At 38.4% G+C, this 20,861-nt stretch overlaps 1 protein-coding gene across 2 annotated transcripts in view; it reads right to left on the minus strand.

Moving 5' to 3' along the window:
- tnr (tenascin R (restrictin, janusin)) overlaps nucleotides 1–20,861 on the minus strand; it is a 147,209-nt gene that overhangs the window by 85,610 nt on the left and 40,738 nt on the right. For both annotated transcript variants that reach the window (XM_063885018.1, XM_063885016.1), the window contains exon 2: nucleotides 14,189–14,242. The gene's annotated coding sequence lies outside the window, so the exon portion shown is untranslated. The remainder of the gene's footprint in view (nucleotides 1–14,188; nucleotides 14,243–20,861) is intronic.

The following is a 20,861-nucleotide window of genomic DNA, read 5'->3' on the forward strand; positions in this document are numbered from 1 at the left end:
AGGAACATCTAATAGTTGTCAGGCCTTTTAGGTTTAGAAATAGGACATTATTCATTTCAAGCAACACTTTGTGTTGTTCAATATATCAACAGGGTGTGAAGGAGAATTAAGAGCTGAAATTATGAGCTACTGTACATATAAAGACCTCCCACCTGCCAAAGCAACAGAGGTTCAATCAAGTAGTGTTACAAACTCCCTTGTGAAAAATAACAAAATCGATCAACTCTGTTGTGTCCTTTTCATTAAGAGCCTCAGCAAACGTGTTTGTGTTGCATGTTGTGTTGTTCTTTCACTGTGATATGCGATAAACACCTCAAGTGAATAACTTTCTAGGCATTGGACGCTTTTTTCTGTTTTTGTGACAATTAGTATTTGTGTTAGAAGAGTGCCTCGTGTTCTTCCCACTGGAGCTTTCCTGCATCTAATAAGTATGCTCTGTTATAACAATGAACAATGTAATAAAACCATAATTATTATTGACGTATTTATTTCAATATGAATAGTGTCAATGGAAATTAACAAACAACATAGAGCACAATCACTTCTGTAAGCCAAACCAAAAAGCCATTGCTGCCGCGGATACAGAAATGTCACAATGAGTATTTTGACGTTAGCCCGGCAGTGTGACACAGTGTCAGTCAATCACTTTTCCTCCAACAGTGGAGGAAAGTGACATAAAGTGAGTGGTTATATAAAACATAAGCTATGTGATCACACTGTGTGAGTGCTTATATCACATTGTGTTTCCTTCAACTACTTCAATGTGCTTTTTTAAATTGCATACTAAAAAATCGGAGTAGAGACAAGAAATGTGAAAACAAAAAGACAAACTATCACAAAAGATAAGGGAGGGGTTTACTAATATAGAAGGGATGCGACGTGGTGTAGAATCATTGTTCGAAAATTAAAGGTACCATGATGTGAATGACACAAGTGACTAAAAGATTTAATATACATAAGACCAAAAGTGGTGGCACACAAAATCTAATCTCTGTGGGGTGATGAGGAAACTGAACGTTCCTCAAAATAATATAAAAAAAACCAAATGCAATATTTTATGTCGTTTTGTTCTGCCATCTTTTTCTGAAATGGTTAGATGGTGTTTGACATGGGACATTAGAACCACCGGCTTACACTCTTGGTGCACTAAAGTCTTAACATTCAAATAACACTGGTTGCGGGAACAAGAATTGAACTTGTAATTGCTGGGTACTAATGGAAATTGAGTTAAAGTTTGCACTGCATCTGGAAAAGTAACAAACATCTACCAAACACTACAGAAATGGCACCAGTAGAAATTGCTAAACCAATGTCTTATATCAAAATGCAGGCTACATTTGTTGAGAACAGATTTGCACACTATCACCTTTAAAACAGGATAAGTCTAGGACAAAGGTTTTAGCGTCCCTTTGGCAAGAACCACTTGTTGTGTCACGTTGCTCTCTGTTGGCTGCACAGCTACACTGTGTCGTCCAGTCGCCTACATTTACTGCGTATCACGCTTTAAATCCCCAAAGGCCTCCATCCCTCAGTCAGTCTCTTTATTCATTTATCTCTCTTGAGCACACACACTCTCATCAGTGTTCAAAGACAGCGCAGTGAGAGCGGAGCAGAGAGGTTAGGGCTGCGGGCCTGGCCCCGGATATCCTGCAGGATGGCTGGGATTGTGAAGGGAGCGTGAGAGAGACGCGGTGAGCACCACTCAATCAATTTCTATTGAATCTCACTCCAGTGGCAACATGATAAGCGATACAGACCTGAGGGATAAAACAAGCCTGTGCATTTCTTTAGATCTGAGGGAAAACATCCAACGGGGCTTACACTAAATGGGAAATTGCTTCAAAGTACTCTTAATCTTAATCTGCCTGTTGGATCCTGAGTGAAGTAATTCTTCTAACAGCGAACTAGCAACCGTTTCACACGCTGTAATTAAAATCAAAAGGAGACCAATGGGAACGAGAGTGTAGTGAAAACACAACTGTGCCTTTGTTTTTTCTTTGATCACATTAGACATACATTATGTAAACATTGACCAATTTGGAGCCATTTATATTATTTTTCCTCAAAACAGAATGCTTGTTAGAGCTGTCAGAGAGAAGAACAAACACTGAATTAGAGGTTTTGTGGCAAGAAAATGAAGAAAATTACACAGTACAAAAAAATAACAAGAAAATCTGAGAAGAAAAAGCATTTAAACCTTTTAAAATTTGCTAAGTTATGTAAATGCAGTGTTAACCATGGACATACCCTGCATGTTAAGCAGATACAAATGTAAAACCCACAACAATGTTGGCATGAAATTAGTGAATTAGGTCCCAGGAAGGTTAATCATATTCCAAATGCAGCAAAATTAGAAAATGAAGCAGCTGAAACCGTAGTGTTACTATACTCATCATGATAATCATTTCTGTAATAATGTTAAAGTGGTAATTATTCTTAGTTTAATGATCACATTTTAAAAGACCGAAATGTATTCTGACTGCTACAGCTGTGGTTTATAAATGCAACAATAACTTTTGAGGCTGCAGAGAAAGTGTAAAATGCTAAACTGGAAACCTTAAAGTGAATTTTGGGGCAATTGAGATTGAAAGATTTGATCAAATTTGAACTGCAAGAAACACAATAAAACCAGATTACTGCATATTAAATGTTACCCCGCATTCATAGGAGGGCTGAAATATAATGAGTTGTCAGTCAGGTGTGCTTCAATCATGAAACATGGCAACATTTATCAGACTCCATGGCGATTTGCGTGACAGAGAAAGTAATGGTTACATTTCCAACTTGTTTGTGTTGGGCAAAAATAGAGAAAATAATTGTGAGATGCATCCATAGACCTGTTTAAGATCGTTCAAATGCTTCAAATATCACCAATTATTCCGTTTGCTTGTCAGCCCGTAATATAACATTTTAAAAAATGTCAGAAAAAAAAAAGCCTGAAAGAGACTTGTATGTTGAATTTACATGTTGAAAAGAATCTCTGAAAAAAATATTGGTTTAGAATTAGGTGCCAATGTGCACCTTTAATGTGTAATTTGACTCGAAAGGTCAAAGGCAACACTTACAGAATTAAGGAGAACTTCATTATCAGAACTTCAATAGGGGCCCCCTGAAGAACACAAGCTTAATCACACTGGTAGCAAACTCTGATTCATACTTGATGTAAACATCTACAAGTTAAAGGTCATTACTCGATCATACCCTCTGAAAAACTCTTGAGGTTGATACAACAACAGGTTCTGATTTCTAGCTGGTTTTACTTTGGAATTAATCCTGCAACATAGCTTTAAACGCTATCGCTAAATGGATAGTAAGGTACAGAAGAAAGAGAGATGCATGTTAGTATGAGTACTGCACTGCGTGCTTTAATTTTCAATAACAAACTTTACAATAATATCAGAAGATGGCTCTGCTTGCCATTGAGGAATACTGCCGCTTGAAGTAAGAGGGAGCTTTGATAAAAGTTTTTCTATTACCACAGTTACTCAAGCAAAACAGGCATATCAACTCTCATTGAATCCCGGGAATCGGCTTGAATACTGATTAATATTTCCGCCAAAAAGCCAATAAGTGTTTCTATAGGAAAGGTTTCAAGAGCTGGCTGAGGAAAGGTTGTTTGCTCTCTCCACTATCATTTTATGTGCAGATAGGTAATAGTACTACACACACTACATTGTAAAGATAAATTGATGTTGTGGTTAATCTTAATATAACATAAATACTATCTTCAAAAAAATACCTTTGACATTGCTGTCATCAACAGTAGCACATGTACACGTGTAAGCAAACTGAATATGAAAATGGTAAAGACCAATGTTTGAACTAGTTTGAACTGATATTACCTGAAACATAAATGAATTACCTGATGTAAACCTTGCCATTCAACAATGCTGTTTTAGAAAGTAAATATACTGCCTATTGTCAGGTTTATATTTATCTTAAAACAAGAACTAGTCTGCTCTAATTGGTTAGCTGGCCGGCTCTGTTGTGATTGCTCAACCACTTAAAGAAGTCCCGCCCGTTAGCCTATCACGTACAATGTGGTGGAGCGTTAGCCAATAGAAGTGCAACAGTGAAATAGTGACGTCTATATGTAACAGAAGAAAACAAAGGAGTATAACAGAGGCGTTTTAAGGCGGGGGGGGGGGGGGGGGGGGCGTGAGAGAAACTCCCAGTGGCATGAACTTTGAGAGCCAAGCCTTTTCAGACCGTTTGCATCCAAAAGGAAAAAAAAACCTTTATAACACACTACAGGAAACGGAAAATCCCAAAAAGAATAATAGGGACCCTTTAAATGCAGCAACTAACTAATGTTTACTCCAAAATGTGTCTATTAATATTTGAGGCGTCTATCTTGAATTGTTTCTCTGCTCAGTATGGGATGTCTGGTCTGTTGTCCCAGTTAGAGAGACGCCTCTACGCATGAAATTCACCTAAAGATTTGGCCTGTCTCAGATTCAAAATACCCAAAATAATATCCCAGATGATAAATTTGTACATGCTTCACTTTTGTTTATGTTTTTCTTTTAGCTCTCCCTTGCTCCTTCTCCAGAGTTGCCTATTTCTATGCTGTCATCTTGCTTCAGTGGTATTTGTTGCACAGAGAACAGAAATCAAGAGTGCTTCTGCATTGATTCTTTTGCTTTGTTATGACACTAAATTCAGCCTCGGTGCTCTCTCCTAAATGAACAAGCCACACATATGCGCATGCACACACACGCACAATGGCACAATATGACAGATAGCTATGAGCGAATAACTTGATGGCCGATGATTTGTTATTTTGAGACTATTGATTTGTGAGTTATGAAATGAAACGAGCCTCTTTCAGAAGCATCCCTACAGCAATCAATTTTAACATGCTTTTACTTTCATTGCATACTAATGACACGATCGATACAGTTTTCTAGGATGCTGACTACACAGAAATACAGCGAGAATACAAAAAATACAAACGCGTACAAATATGACAAGAACACTATTGTGAGCTGACAGTGTTTTACATGTTTGGTTCCCAAACCCAAGACTGTGGGAGCACACTGCTTCCCCGAATATCATCCATCATCCAAACATCTAGCAAAAAGACGAATACATTATTCTATTTTTAGAGGGATATTTCCACACTATATGCCTCCATTATCTTGCAACAAAAAATGGTCTGGTTACTATGCAAGGCAGCAAGTTATCCTATCAGCAGGGAACATCATCTACAGATGGGGTCACGAGTAATGGAAAGTCATTTTTACCAGAGGCTGTTTTCCATGTAGGGGAGCTGCTGCGCTGCCAGCTCATCTAGGACAAATGACTGCCTCTTGCCCAACTCATTACTGTAACCTAAACTAAGTAGCTGAGCAGCCCCAGATGAGGGCTTTGGATGTCTGAATGTTTCCCTTGACCATTGCCTCACTGCTGTCTGAACAACCTGCAGCAGGAATTACAAAGCAAGCGAGCTGTGAACATAAGGTTTCATTGAGCCCTGTTTTTTTTAAGGAAACTACTGATTGAATGTGGGTATATTTTTCAAAGCAGGGGGTTTACACAAGTGTTATACTGATTAAATCATTAACTTTATTTAAGTATTGTGTTTGTGATGATGTGTAGTTAAAGAACCCATTTAAATGCATTTCAAGAAGTTACAGTTGAATGACAGATCCATGAGTTTGAATGCTCCTCAGAGGCCAAAACACTACACGTTTTTTTACATTTGTAAACAGTATTTAAAGCCACCTTTACTCACAGTCCATATTGTGTTTTCTTTGTAACGCCATCTATCATTAATTTGGGCTTGTTTTTATTTGATTGGCCACCGCAGTGCCATGTCGGATGATATCACTTTTCTTCTACAAAAATAATGAGGAGGCTCAGTGTTAGAGTCAGTTTAAATGCTGTTTGAGATACAGCAGACGCTGGGTGGCTAATGAGTGACTGGCTCCCACATGGGAGGGAGGGAGGGAGGGAGAGAGAAGGGGTGAGGAGCTAGAAACTGGTTTGAGAGAATTATTTGATTGAGGACAGATTAAGAGTAGCTTTTGTAATAGAGTGAGTTTGAAGACTTGTGAAGTGTAATGAGTTTTCTTGTACCTAAAAAATGATGATGACAGCGTTGACTGGTGATGCATTAATGCTTTACTGGGCATTTTAATTAGACACGATTACTAAATAGCTTACCTTTAGTCGGCTCTGGGTGGTACAGGCAAAAATGCTTCCAAAAGTTAATTTTCTCTTTGGAATTACTTCCTTGTAAGAGCGAAACTTTACATTGTGCATGACATGAAAAATGAAATTTGTATTAGGGGCTACAACAGTCAACTCTTTCTGGCAGTAATTCATAAAGTGGTCTCAGTCAGACCTTTTAACACTCTTTTGTTATCTGAGGATTTTCATACAGAATATGTACACAGACTATTTGTTTATATTTCTAAAATGTCCAAAATACATCCAGCCGGTCTTCCAGTGCCTTTAATCAATAGAAGTAATAAACTCCACACAGTTGCGGTAAATAAAGCAAAATAAAGCTTCCTTTGAATTAAAAGTCATGAATGGTTTAACTACATAATAAGAGTCTCTTAACAGTTAAGCAGTAAAGCAAGTAATTGCTTTTTCATGGACTCAAGATTTTGAATTTCTACCATGTGGTTGCACTAACCAAATCCAATCAGATGGATTGCAATTAAACTCTTCAGTGAACTCCTGACATGGTTCAGTTCCAAGGTAATCACATAAATTACTCTGATACATACTTAATTTCCTCCCAGGATGTCAATGATGTTCTCTGCACGTAGCGTAGCTAAAGTCATGTACTGTCTGGCATGTATAGCACCTGCGACTCTATATAACCAATAAGAGTTAATAACAAAATAGTTGGAGTTTGATGCAGTCAAATATAAATGTGTGCACTGAAAGAAACCCCACAACTCTGACTTAAGCCTAAAAGAAGTAAGGGATCAAGTGCAGCGAGGCGGTCATTATGGGGAGAAGAACATCCAACAGAGTGATCACAGAGCCCGACATGAAGCTGAGGGATTTTGATCAGCTTGAACGGTGCTCTTTTTCCCATAATGACCAACTCGCTGTACATTATCCCGCTTATTACACGGTCGGATACTAAACTAACGTATCCCAATATTAATTGAAATTATTTTATTGACTTTAAAATGATCGTATTTCTAACGCTATGAAATTTTTAAAAACTCTGTTCCACGGTGCACCAACAGCTGGAACTGCTACAGCAACAACTTTACGGCAGCACTGATTGAGGTTTTGTGTAACTTTTCAAGTCTGTTAACAGTTTCTGAACCACTAACAAATCCTTAAACACTGCAGTTAGTGTTTACTTCCTGTCTGCTTTCTTCTGTTAATTTATCTGAAGTCGAGCACTCCATCTTCTAGCAACTTTTCCTTTCTCTATTTTGATCCTCCAAAGCAACGGTCAATAGTCCATGACAGCGATCTGTACTACTGTATTAATAATCTGTCACATGTTCTGTATTAACCAATCAAAATCGAGTATACAACTAAGCCGTGTAATAAAGGGATATATTCTGAGTGGGAACTATATATTGCAGGTTATAGTGTAGAAAGGATGTGTCTGTATAAAGTAATTTAATTTTATCAACAGTCTTATGTGACTGTATATATTATTTTGTAGCAACACAGACGTTCCTTAGTTTATGTAACTTTTCCATGTATCTCTTTTATTTCTATGTTCTCGAAAATGTACAACATTCCAGTGTCTTTCAATGAAATTGCTTCAAAACTCTTAAATACCATTTTTAAGTACTTGATATTGTAATCTCCTTTTAATGGGAAGCATAAAGGTTATTTCAATATATTTTCAATGTTTAAGTTGAATTAGTTTAGTGGTTTACACATCAGATTAGTTGTAGTTCATATTTAGACCTTAACGTCTGCATTAGGATATTTGACATCACTGTTTTTTGAGCTTAATGACATATTGTATATACAAGCATAATGTATTGAGACTAAACTGTGTTATAAAGGTTACAGATATTATATGATTTCTATAACATGCAAACTGTTCCACAATAGTCTAACTGGCACATTGAGACGTCATAATATATTGATCTCAAAGTAACAAATAATAATATACATAATACAGATGTTAAGTAACGTGTTGTTTTGTTGAGAAGCAGAGGCATTACAGAGAAGGACATGTTAGCTTAGCGTGGCCTAGGAAATAATGGGTCTGTTTCCAGTCAGTGACACAAAGCTGGGCCAAACACAGGAAGGAGCCAAGCATTGTTTTTGATTTCCTACTGTTTTTATTTTTGATCTGAGTCTGCTTCCATATGGAGGTCTGTCCGACAGCAAGAACAGATTGCATTACTGGACTGGTCACAGAGAATGGCTGCCTGCTAACAAGTTGTCGCTCCTCCCTGACCCTTGTTTGTGAGTGTGTTCCTGCGGTTGCCTGTGTGTGTACATGGATGTGAATTTATGTATGTGTGTGTGTGCCTTTGCATGTGCTTGCGAGCGTGACCCCAAGTGACTTGTTTCCAATAAGGAAAGTAAATCCATTGTGGGATTTTTTTCCCCTCCCAGCGAACCATTTTCTTTTATTACTTCACCTGCACTTCCCTGAGCCACTGGGTGTGCTCCCACGCTGCACACAACTCGCAGACGAGCATCGGCAGCATCTATCTTGTGGACAGAAGTGCTGAGTGGCTATTACTTCTCAGCAGACCACATAAAAACCACAGCAATTAAACGCTATTGGGCCATTCGACTTTGTCCTCTTAGAGGGAAAAAAGGGAGTGAGTGAGCGAGAGAAGAAAGGCGGAGAAGAAAGCGATACTTCGACTGATCCTGCTTAACAGAGAGAACGATTTTTATGTCAGGAGCTTGAAATGCAGAAGGATAAATTAAAAAGTGTGAAAGTAGCTGTGAAATTTGAGCGGATGAATTACAGTAGCTGCCCTCAAAGGGACATCAGACAGCTCTTTAACTAAGGTAGAATGGAAAGTAAAAGTAGGTGCAGCATGGGAGTTACAGTTAGGTCTCCACTTTTAACTAGATTTATAGTTTAAGTGATTCTGCTCGAGCTGCATTGTTGTTCCGCCCTTCAGAAAGAAGCTTAAATCATATCCGCCGCATTTCAGACTGCTGTACTGAAAAACATTTTTTGAGTTATGTCTTTTCAAATCTATTTTGCAAAACTGAAGGAAATGGCTAAGATGGCAGAGTGCCAATGCTGTTGTGCAGGATTACAGAACACTTCTGGCCATCTGTATAGGATGTGTATTTACTCCTGGGGACGTATTTATAATCTCCAGAGACAAAACAGGAACTGAAAGAAATATCAACTAAAAAGTGGACTCAAAGATCATAACAAAAATAAAATCATATCAGATGTCAATATGGATTGAAACTGATGTCAGCCAGCTACTCATGAGGCTCCCGTGGGGAATGAGTTCAATGTAGATGAAAATACAATCAACCAAGTTCTGCCTGAATATACAGTCAAAGGTTTCTACAGCTTTGTTTTAATTAGTGAACATTTAGCAGTTATGTTCAGAAATGTTTCCTCACAATGTTGATAAAGAAATGTGATGGCTTTATTGTATTTATATCAACACAAACTTGTAATTAATGCAAAATGTAGTATGGTACAGTAAATATGACAGGTTATTACAGTATGTCTATTATCACGATAACTGTGACTTTAGTTAATTAATCCACAACAATATCTCCACAGAAATTCATCCTTCACTGAATAAAAAGATATCTCACTCTATTAGTTATTGTAATTGAGTAAAAAATAAATTAAACCCTTAGGCAGAACTAGCGGGTAGACAACTGGAGCAATAGCTATTTTTTTTTGTATTTCTCACTAAAATAACATGAAGAAAGAATCAAAGCATCTCACATTAGGACTGAAATGATCAAGAAACGCATTTTGGTTTTGGCTTCAAAAATGATCAATAATCTCACTCAAACGTCTTTATATAAGAGAAAGAACACGATTGCATTAACTCATATGTCACATACAGTATGTAGCCAAGTGACCTTTAGTATTTCTTCCCTTCTTCACTTTAGTTTGACCATCAGAATGAGAGATCCTCTGTTTCTACTGCAGTGGTGAAATGTACACCAAAGGTACAAATAGCAGTATTTTGAAACGTAAGTGAATTTATAAAATATAAAAAGAGCTGATAACGTTAATAGATTGTACAATAGTAAAGTGGTAATTTCCCATAAGTGTATATCGCATGTAAGCTGTTATTGCACAAGTGTTGATATTATATTATATATAGTTATTTACAGTGTAAAAGTGATATTGAACAACAGTGGTTTTATAGTTCAACAGACCAAACTTAGATCATCTACTATCATTGGGCCGACATGGAATTTGTTTAGTTTTTTTGTTGTTTTCTCAGCAGGAAACTCAGCGAATTTAAACTTAACTCAAAAGTAAGCAAAGCTCTGTTTTTCTCAGTGTGATGTATTGACAGCACTATTGCAAACATCCAGTCAATCCTGTGACTGTTGTTGCTGCCATAGTGGTGGACTCTCCCCATTCATCACGGTTCTTCTACCTACGTTTCAGGCAACTAAATAAACTTATCCAACCTCTCGGTAATCAGGATGAGGATGTAGGTACACAGCGCATGTAAAGTATGTCCAGAAGTGAACCAACACTGAAAATTAGGAATGGCTGCCTGTCTCATTACCTAAGCAAATCACATTAGGTATCCTTCAGAAGCTGATTATAGATGCTGCACTGTGGTCCTCTCCTCTACAATAAGTATTTCCATCCATCTTTCTCTGTCTCTTGATACATTTCTCTATTTCTGCCCTTTTTCAATAACTTTCTCTCTTCCTCCCTCACTTTCACTTTTTGTCCCTTTGCCTTTCTATACTTTGTCTCTGTCTCTGAGTGAGCCGCTTCGTCTTTGTCATGTTCTCTCTCTCTCTGCTGACCAGACAGATATATTTAAATGGAAGCTAAGGACAGAGTGTTGCATTATTCAAACCCCTCACAGAACAGTGTTGGAAACAATGACAAGGCAAATCCCATTAAAGCAGGCCATTTGCTGAGACAACTAATCCTGAGGCCACAAAGCAGCCACATGAAGATGCAACCCCAGTTAACTTTCACACAAATCATTTCTTTTTCTTCTTCTTAATGTAATCATATTTTCTAAGACAAAAATATCACAACTACAGTCCTCTGAGAATAGCCACTTTTTCAGCCTCACTAGAACTCGCTACATGTAACAAATGTCCAAACCTGTCGTTTTGAACGCCCACCACACAGTTAGTGTAGGCTAACATGTGCTTTGAGACCAGGGGGCAAAAAAACTGAGTAGCCAGTTATTCAGCCTGTCGTGAACCTCAGTGGAAATACCTGTCACATCACAAACTTAATGTGGAAAATCAAGGCCCTGGAACCAATATCCTGGATACAGCCGAGCTAGCTTACAAACACTCTGATGGAGCCCTCAGGGTTACATCGAACACTGTTCCAGATTCCTATAATCAGGATCCTGCTAACCTTACTGAGAAGTGCCGATGTTATACATGGGGGGTAAGCAGCCAGTTGTCTATTTGCAATAATTGTCCTTTATTACTTTCCACAAACATTTTGATATTAAAGTTAAGTAATATAGGGTGTGGCCTGATGATGTACATAGGGATTGCCTTTTGAGAGGTCCTGAAATAAGAGCTTTTTCAGAGTGCAGTTCTTTGACATGCTTTACCATTAACAAGAAAGCTCACAATTTGCAAGCATCTTTAAGTTTACAAAAATATAATTTGAAAAATAATTAAAAAGGAGTATTTGATCCTTTTAATGTGGCTAAATGCTAGTGCCAATCATGACATATCACACAGTGTAGGACTGCCGTTGCTGATTTTACTTTCCATCTAGTTTTTTTCTCAAAAATGATTTCTTCTTGCTCTTTATTGTTTGCACTTGATATATCAACATTCTAACATATACAATATCAGCATAATTAATTCAAAAATAAACCGGGGCTGTATTGAACTGTGGCATCACCTTACATTTTGTTACCAAAAATATTGACGGACACTAGCCGATAAATCGTAGCACTCTTTCTGACCTTCTGACATAGTGATCTGTTTAAACCACAGGGAGTGGAGTCTTGCGATTTTATCCAATGAGAACAAACATTTTGCCAATAGCTTTTGGCTGTCTGGATGTGCAAGTAAGCACATTGTTTCCCCCAGCCAGATCGATGTTTCTTGATTAGGCTGCCCGGGCCAAAAGGAATGCAGCAACTTTCCCTATTCGTCAGCTACTCAGCCTTATTTTCATTTAACGCATGCACACATAAGTATGCAGATACACACTCGCACAGGCAAGCACACACATTAAACACAAAAAGACAAACTGATGTTTCGGACATCACCGACACACACACGTCATTTGTCTCGTGGCATTTAGTACCAACGTCAGATAGTGTAGAGCCCAGCTAAAAATCGATGGGCATTTGCAACAATCAATGGCTGGGTTCCTATGAGAACTAATTAGAAAGGCAAACATGTGGCACCGCCTCCTTCCTCCTCTCTACCAACCACTGAGAGTTCCTAACTATGTGCTTCTCCACCATCAGGGTCAAACCGAAGCCTAATAAAACAGTGATTTTCAATGATGGTCATAGTTGTTTATACGGTTAAGCTTTAAGGCTTTTCAATGACCTTCAGAAGATGAAAATTAGCTCATTTGCTTTCATGTATTTTGTTACTTTGAAACATTACACATTTCAAATAGGTCACTATCAATGAAAGGATGAACTCGAAGTCTCCTGTTAAATTATCCTGAATATATTTTCACATCCTGTCTCCCCTTCTGAGTAATTAGTCCGTTAGTAATGTTTATCACTGAGTAACAATGATAATGACTTGCATCACTTTTCCTGTTAGACCCTGCAAGTTTAAACCAGGCTTTCATCATGATAGCTATGATGTGGATCATTAGACAGTTTGTTAGTTGATAGTTGTGTTGAATACTGACTAATTTTGACAATGCTAAGAGGAAAATATCTTCAATAGGATTTTAAATGTTGTTTTTAAATGTATTTTCCTAGGCTGTATATCTATTGATTCGCTTTATCTATCTACATGTCTCTTAGATCTTCTGAACGGTTAACCTTAATCCCCATTAACTCCAAACCCAATCCACCTGCTAACATTCTACGACTACCTACCGATCTATAGTATAAATCTCTGCCTCTTTGGGTATTACTGTACATTAGAACGTGCAGGGACTCTCTCATTGATATACTTGATGAATAAACTGAAGACTATGCTGCGAGGGAAATCAAGCAGTGTGGAGTCATCACTTTATACGTTGCTAATTCTTGACAACTCTGAGAAGGATTGTCTGCCCAGGGCCATTTCCGTAGCTAAAGAGAGGGCAGTAAATTTAGCTTCTGTTTGAAGGGCAGAAAAAAGGCATTAGATATTATCCTTTGGTTTAACCGTTCCTCAACTAAATCAGCCTTGATGAAAAATGAGAGTCAGTTGGATGGCAAACAAGTCAGGATATTAACAACACTGTACAGAAATCATTGGCTAAAAGGGACCGAACCTCGCGCCCTGCTGAATGGGAGAGTGACTAAGTACAGATGATATAGTGCTGCGGAAGTGGCAAGTTAATACATTACCTTATTGGAGTCAGCTACACAGTAAACCTATTGCAAAAAGAGTAATGGTGTCTCTAGATCACTGAGATATGTGGTACACAGCGATTGGAACAGCTCCTAAAGTATGTGCTTCAATGCTAATGTGGCTAAAGGGGGTATCCAGGGAAACAGACAGATAGCAAACCGGCCCTGGATTATCTGAACAAAAATGTCTAGTCGCTCAGAAAAAATCCAAGCTGTGATAACGTGGACGTGTTTCAGAAGACGTTTAAAACCATAGGAATAAGGTTTGCAGCAGCAGCAATCAAAGGAACATGTGTACAGTATATGCATGGAAAAGCAAGGAGTATGATTTTCTTTTCACACATTTAGATATTATTTTAGGTGTCAGGCTGAGTTGCTTTTCATTGCTGTGTGAATACATCTTGCACACTGTCTGGGTACACTCTGTACATAAAAGAGGGGAATAAGCATTTCATATTGAGGACAGAAGTGATCATTATTCACAAACACACGTCTCCAAGCACATAGGTAAACATGCATTTGAAAAGGCACCTCACCTTGAGAGCAGCAGCCAGAGTTGATCCTTTTAGTGTTGGTCTTCTGGGCTGCAGCTGTCAACAAAGAGGAGAGAGGTTGGGGATGTTTAAAAGATGTGAGGACTTTTGTACATGCTTTGGTATCTCCTTCTAAAGACAGCCTCGAGGGGAACAAGGGTACTAAATAATAAAATCTAACTGTATTCTCTGAAAAAAGCAATGATAAAAGTTGAATTGGTAGGGAGAACTGAGAAATACTCAAACATTACACACCAATTAAAAATGAGGGACATAAAAATGATCAGATAAAAAAAAACGAGCTTCATCTGAGGCTGCTGCAGTATGTCCTATAATTGCTTGCTTCCTGGCTTACCCCTATTGGTGCAATACAAAATTAAAAGTTATTAAACTAGGGATGTCACAAGCCCCTACCAAGCAATATTTGAAAATGTCTAAGTACTCACAGAAAGCTCACAGATATAACTATGTGTTCCACTCAGTACCCTTTTGATGTGTTAAAGCTTTAATTAGTAAAAAGGACTTTTGGTCAAAGGTAAATTATAATGTTGTCATGACCTGTTCAAACTAAATCTGGTCAAATGTATTATATGCAACAAATGCATAGTTTTCACAGCAATTCCAAATGAAGAGACCACTGCAGCATTATCAGTTTCTCTGGTTTTATTACTTATAGGTATGTCTTTCAGTTACATTTTTTATTTTTATTGTATGCTATACACTAGTGACACCATGTATTTGAGTTGGAATTCAACAGACACTGGAATGGCTGCCATACATGTCGAGATAAAGATTTAAGAAACATTTGGATTGGTCTGGATTGGATTTTTTCCAGAGCTGTAAGTGGGGGATTTATGACCTGATCATTACAACATATTGATCCGTTCCAAACAAAACCTTCTTCCTAGCGTTACTCTGAAGCAATGATCTGCTCTGTGTGTGTGACAACACTGCAAGCACGCACTGTACACAGACGTGAGGCAATTAGCATTTATAATGGTTTTGAAGGACACTAGAAATGACTCTCAGTGTACACTTGAGACATTAGCAAGCACTTGATAAAGAGACATGATATGACTCAGGGGATGCAGACATGTGTGTGTGTGTGTGTGTGTGTGTGTGTGTGTGTGTGTGTGTGTGTGTGTGTGTGTGTGTGTGTGTGTGTGTGTGTGTGTGTGTGTGTGTGTGTGTGTGTGTTCGTATTAGAGGATTATGATCTTTCCTGTTGCATAAGGCACTCGTCTTATGAGCTCTTCTCATCATCCTAATAGGCAGCCATATTATTTTGCGATCAGTCTAGTTCAAGTGTTTATTAAACATATGTGTAGAACGCCTGTGTGGCATACTGTGCATAAGCATGAACCTGCTCAGCGGTAGCTGTTGTCAATCTCTCTTGAGTGCTTTCAACTGACCAGGGGTCAAACTGTAAAGCTCCACACTCAGATTCACATTGTGCCTCCATGTTTAGGAATGAGACACAAAACTAATCATCTGCATGTACTATTCATAAGTGTGACGGTTTATTTGTCAGTCAGTATAGGTCAGACTCCAGTGTGAATTGAATATTTTTGTCTCTTAAAATATGTGCATTAAAAAAAAAAAGCTGCAACTGAAGTTGAAGATAGGAAACCGACTATGCAACGTTTTAGGATAGTGAGATTTTACATTAAAAGGTAGAATAAACAAATCCTTCATATCTATGTCAGCACGTTGGGATTGCTTTAATCTTAAACTGTCTCCGATTGTACCTTGTTTTACTGAATGAATCTTTGTATTAATGCCGCTTCATGCATGAGGTGTAATGTGTATCTGTTATGCTCAAAATCCCACAAATGAATCATAATATAAAAAAAAAATAAAAAAAGATTGGAAGGCAAACATGTCATAGATAGTGAAATGAAAAATGCTGAGAAGTATTAAAAGTTGAAGTGACAGGGTGTAGTTCTTCAGGAATCAGGGGGAGCATCGGCTCACATTTTAGGCATTGAAAAAACTCAAAAGCCACTTTGCTGAAAAAGAGATTTTGGAAAACAAACCAAGACTGGCTCAATCAGTATGAAAACACAGAATCAATCTGAAGCAAGAAGACAAATAGTGAAGACTTTAGATAGAGTTTCTCTTTAAAGGGATTTCGGACTCTATACAGCCCAAGTCATATGGTACCTGTTTATATATGTTCTTACTCTTGCATTAGTGTATATATTCTTTTTATATACTCATAATGTCTGCATCCATAGATATCTGTTGTTCTGTAGGGCTGTAGATGAAACTGTCTCCCAAATAAATGTGTCAATAAATATCCCAGTCACTTTGTTTAGCTAAGTATACAAAAGATAAAGCAACTCTAAACAGACTCAAAATGATAATACTAATTAAATAATGGCATAAATAAGGGAATATACAGATGGTGATTCTGAATTATAAATCCCATTACAAACTCAGAGGGAAAGAGGGAGAAGTGACAGCAATGACATACATCCAGTCACATCTGCTGTCCCAGCAGACAGACTGAGTGAAGAGAGTGTGTGTGCATGTGTGTGTGTGTGTGTGTGTGTGTGTGTGTGTGTGTGTGTGTGTGTGTGTGTGTGTGTGTGTGTGTGTGTGTGTGTGTGTGTGTGTGTGTTTGTGTATTATTATTTACACAGCATTCACTCCATCACTTATTTATTATTGGGAACATCTAACAGTTTGGAGGAGAGAGTGACAGACAAGAGAGCGAGATGAGAAAAGCACATGGGTGTAGGCGGTGAGACAATGACAAAAATCAAAGCTCAAAAGAAGAGAAAATAGTTGGTTGATTTTCACACCATCCAATTACTGAAAAGAATAGAAGAACACAGTGACACACGTGTGTCTGCACCCACAGTCATACGACGACCCTCCTTTTGGCTTCTCAGTCGCCACCATTCAAATCTGGCACTGGAAGCAGACAGCAGCTGCTACATGAGCCACACTCTACACACAGACTCTTTGTGTCATGCTCGCCCACACAAACACACTGACACACAACTCAAGTCACCGCCTATACTTGTCACTACCGTGTGAGCACAAAGGACGAGACAGGAAGCTACTGTAATGAATTAAATAATCAGACAAACACAGAAATCTATTATCATAAACAGTGGGCTTGTATTAGTCTATATAAACACAGTTATGGTGTGATACGTTGTCACCATCTGCATTTAGATCTTTACAAATACTGAAAGAAATGGTGTTATAATGAGTAAATGACAATGCTAATGTACATTACAAATTGGAATGTGGTTATGCATATAGAGGTAAATAGTTCAAAATAATAGACAAGAATACAGTACTGTGAAATATGCATGCAAAACTTGCCATGTCAAATTTTGCATGCTGGAGAAATGTGTAATCATCTAAATATCCAATTTGCATTCAATTATGTGAAAGTTGCATTCAATTTATTTTATCATAATTACTGGTTATCTTCTCAGGGTACACACAGGCTCACAATGAACTAGTTTAAATGAGAAAGATAACAAAAGTTTACTTTTCTGGTGGACGGATTCATTACTGTGGTTACCCTGATCATCCACACAGCGCTGGCACAGGGATGTAATTGCCAATTTTGAAGCAGAGCCGATAGTAAATGATATGACTTTTGAATCAGATGGCAAGTAATGAGTATCATCATGTTTTTTGTCAGAAAAAATCCTGTCACTGTTTGTGTGAGTAGACGGAGTGCACCCCAAGCAGTGTTGAATAAAGTGACGCGTATATGTAGATGGTGATTATGCTGCATATCAGCCAGAGACATTTTGGCTTTGAACTGGATTTTTAACTACTGATTTTCACCTATATCATTTAAATCAAGCAAGCAAATCAAACCCCTTTAAGTTTATTCAACCTCACCCTGTCGTAGTTCATTTCCCAATAATGACTCTCTGAACGTTATTCCGCTTTTTACACAGCTACTAATTAAAGTAATTAATAGTTTAACAAAAAATATTGAATGAAGACATTTTTGATTAATGAAAATGATCAATATAAACTGTGTTGTGTTGCTGCCAATCAAAATAAATATTCTCCTCGCCGTTTGAAGACAGAATTGCTTCAATAGCAACAATCTGTTACTCAAAGCAGCCATCTGTTGCCAATAAAAATAACAAACAAGATTTGAGTATTCAACAAAGTGGTAAAATACATTTCCCATACATTCTCATATTTAATACATGTTTATTACTTAAAGCATGTTTTGAGTTGCATACCATTACTAAACATTTCAGTGCTTTGATGTAACTTCACCCCCACTCTCCCCCACTCTCCCCCCTCTCCCTGAGGTGTCATGGTGAAGCAGAAATGTCACAGCTCTGAAAGTATTGCACTATGCATATTTCCCCGGCCAGCTGCAGACCCCTCTGTCAGACGACAAACTTCCCAGCTATTTGTCCTCATTACAGACCAGCCTCCGACTGCCCACCTTAATTCCCCGGCCCGTCTCTCGGGGGGCTCTTTTCCACCCCTGCCTGGCATGAGTCATTTTCACGACCACAATTTTCGCCCCCGTTGGCCGGGCTGCCTATGCTTTAAACCCAGCTAGGCGAGTAAATCTGCCAGATTTAATTAAAATAGCTTCTTTTGCAGCTCTTTCCCTCTCTCCGTCGTCTTGGACCTGATGACATAATGGTGCTGGGAAGTTCCTTCTGCAGAGCTGGCTCAAAAGGACTAACCCTTGGAAAAATGGAGGTGTGTTGGATTATTTTATGATGAGTAAGCAAGAACTAAGCCCCATCTCATTTTATCTGCTCATCATCTTACTTTGACCCGGTTTCCTGAGCGAAAAGATAATTATGAAGGTCATGGGCAGAGCGATAAGGAGTCTACATAAAACCTTTTTGAAAAAATTGAAATAAAAATCAATGAGCAAAAAACTTCCATCATGGTTTAATTGGCTGTGGAGTGACAAATAACGACCTTGCTGTCTTTCAAGGTCAGGCTTTCCTGGGAGAAGTAATGATTTGTGAGGCTAAATCATTGAAGCTCATTCGAGCCGTTTTCCTACATATTGTTCAGGGACTAACTTTGGTGCCATTGATTAGCTGATTTATAGCTTGCATCTGTTCTGGGCTCACAATGAATATGGAGACGCTCTTTACAGAATGTAGAGAAAGAAAAGAAGAGAATAAGAGGAGTACATACAGTGCACTTATAGATGTTTTATAACGTATCCAATGCGGTAAATATGCTCGGAAAGCTTACTTCAGCAATTTCAGTGTAGAGTTTATGCAAAAACAGTGTGATAACGAAGTTTCACACTTAGGGTCTCAAACAGCCTTGGGTTGTAAGGCCATTTTGTTGTCAATTGTCACTCGACAGAGAAAATTACCCTTTGTATTATCAGAATTTTGATACATGGGGTGAAAAAACAATACTCAGTTTCAAAGAGCCATGTCAGTCAAATATAATGATGCCATTCTTTAATTCAGGGAGCCATTGTGCATGTGCCCTATTAGCCCAAAAAGAGGAAGGAGTAAAAAAAGACAGAAAAACCAGCCAAGGACCTACATAGGGACACACTTCTTTTCCTACAATCCATGACTTAAACTGGCAACAAGATGGAGATTTTTTTACATTCTCTTAGGTTACATCATGTCTCAAATACTGATTGAAAGAACTGATCCGTCCTCCATTCTTGACATCTCTTTTCTCTCGTCTCCTAGCTCTACCTTGCTAGTCTACTAGCCTAATTTCCATCTTTTTCTTTCTTCCACTCATTAAACAGGCACTAGCCGCACTAACACCCCGCCCTTCTTTTCTTCTCCCCTCTTATTTCCTCTCCTTTCTTATCTGCACCCCTGAAGGGGTTGTCTGTCTCCTAACCAGCTGAAGCAAGGCTTCCGCTGGTCCGCGCCTGGCCCCTATTATCAGAGCATAACAAGGAGCTGCAGTGTCAACTTGTCAACCTAATAAACATCCTTTATGGCACCGCTTGGGTGTGTTTTAAGGGGATTCAGTCAGCCACCACGCAGTGGTTCATTGATTTCATGGATAGAGCACAGTGCTTACACTTCCACCCGTCTATTATGCAGTGGACAGGCTGCAATTGTTTTGCAATGCACAGCCATACTTATGACACTCGTACTCCTCAAGGCTTTCGGTTTTGTCTGAGACATTGTTGTAGATAGAAAGGCAGAAAGAGAAAAGAAGAGAATTAAATAAGGCTCCAACACAGGTCAAGTATAGCAGCACTCGGGGCAGCACAGCATATAATCATAGGCTGTCTGTTCAGACCTTTACCTAATAATGTTTGCTACATTAGTACTGCAGGTCAGGTTCAAACATGTTTTCATAATTTCTTTTTGTCTCCAATAGTTCCTTTCACATTTTGGTGCTTGAAAGGTGAGGAGTCAGGCAAAGGTCAAACGAGCCATTCGATCACTTACAATACACTCATCACACTTTTCTTTTTCTATTGCGGCACTTCAGCCATTCTGAGTAGCTGGAAACATTAACTGTTCCCCAAACGTTGTGAGAATGACAAAGCAATAAGATGAGAGAAGAAAGAAACAGGGAGACCGAGAGGAGAAGAGAGGCTGCCTCTCTTGAGAATAAGTGGACCACTAGTTCAGCACCATGGACAGCAACAGTTGGACAACCAATCAAAAAAGCTGAATCTGAGGCAGCAAGCCAACATCCAAAATTGCCTTTTTAGCCT

Source organism: Eleginops maclovinus, chromosome 6 (genome assembly GCF_036324505.1).
Source record: "Eleginops maclovinus isolate JMC-PN-2008 ecotype Puerto Natales chromosome 6, JC_Emac_rtc_rv5, whole genome shotgun sequence".
Taxonomy (NCBI): Eukaryota; Metazoa; Chordata; class Actinopteri; order Perciformes; family Eleginopidae; genus Eleginops; species Eleginops maclovinus.